General features: G+C 51.3%; 1 pseudogene; it reads right to left on the bottom strand.

The window, feature by feature from the left end:
* Window positions 1–322: 322 nt before the first annotated feature.
* On the bottom strand, window positions 323–1,210 carry LOC123408842 (annotated as a pseudogene).
* Window positions 1,211–1,537: the final 327 nt, after the last annotated feature.

Genomic DNA, 1,537 nt, shown 5'->3' with positions numbered 1-1,537 from the left:
CAAGCCTGGACAAAGTCTTATAGGAGGAAAAACGCTCCCGAGGACACACGGGAATTTATGTCATGCTAGTTTTCATCATGTTCAAATGATTCGCGTATGTTACTTTGATAGTTTGATATGTGGGTGGACGGCGTTTGGGTACTGCCCTTACTTGGACAAGCATCCCACTTATGATTAACCCCTCTCGCAAGCATCCGCAACTACGAAAGAAGAATTAAGACAAAGTCTAACCATAGCATTAAACTAGTGGATCCAAATCAGCCCGTGACGAACCAACGCATAAACTAGGGATTAAGCTTATGTCACTCTAGCAACCCATCATCTACTTACTACTTCCCAATGCCTTCAACATGCGCAGTCTTGAGGCTTTAAATGGTGGGAAATTAAGCTTGTCTCAAAACAGAGGGTTTGCCTCGATAAGCTCCTTAAGCTCCGTGAGCATGATATTCCGAGCTGACTTGGTATCCCCATATTTGGACAACTCCTCATTTTGCGTGTTTGTGATTTAGACACAATTACATCCACATTAGCTCAATGCACATGCATTCTGTCTCCTATACGAAGATGCTCCAAACGAACCATTAGCACCACACGTGAAATTATCCAGAGTAAGCAGTTGTGTTATCTCCTTGAACAACTCCTCATTGAAGGAGGCAAACACCTTCAAATCCTTGACGAGTATCTCCACTGCCTTGTCCCGATCATGCCTGCAAATCGTTGTTGATCCTGAAGCAAATGAGCAGGAGAGGAGAGGCTTCAATACGAGTTACCTATCGAGGGCTTCAAGGTACTTCTGCTTGCGGATCTCAAAGAATATCTTCATGGAGTAGCGGTTGTCCTCCACCTTGGTGAATCCGCTGAGGTACCTCTACACCTCGTCCCACTCCCCACCCTGGACCAGGACCTCGAAGTGCTTCATGTTGAAGTAGAAGCCCGATTCCTGCTCCAACCCGCGCGACCAAAATGGGCGTGGGTTAAACAAACATGCTTCAACAACTCAGATAGCTCCAAAACTTCCTCTTGATCAAACGGACGAGACGACACACTTACTTGTGCACCCTCTCCTTAAACTTTTCCTCATCGAGGAACTGTAGGATGAGAAAGACCAGCTCCCTGCTGAGAGACGACATGGCTCCCCCGATCCCGCCCTGCGTCTCCAGCGCTCACGACGAGGGAGGACTCCCGCCTTCGCGGCAGATCCCCTCCCAAATCTCCATAGAAAGCAGCGCGGAGGTCCCCAACAGACCCACCGCCCCCCCACGCACCCACCCACCCCCGGCAAAGAAAACGCACCGAACACCCAACGAGCAGAGCCCTAGCAGGACGAAAACCCTGGAGACGAAACAGACGGCGGGAGCGAGCTCACAACCGACGCGGACCCATCCCGGCGGGAACTCCCACGATTCTGGCGGATCTGCAGCTACTCGCACCGAGCGGTGAAAACCGGCGACGCACGCTCCCTCGGCGGCGCAACACGTAGGTTAGGGTTTGGCTGCCGCCGTCGTCTGTTGCTGCTTCCTTCTTCTCCCCTTGCCTT

The sequence above is a fragment of the Hordeum vulgare genome, chromosome 7H, assembly GCF_904849725.1.
Source record: "Hordeum vulgare subsp. vulgare chromosome 7H, MorexV3_pseudomolecules_assembly, whole genome shotgun sequence".
NCBI lineage: Eukaryota > Viridiplantae > Streptophyta > Magnoliopsida > Poales > Poaceae > Hordeum > Hordeum vulgare.
Note: the sequence above shows the minus strand (reverse complement) of the source record. Positions and strands in the feature narration are given on the sequence as shown.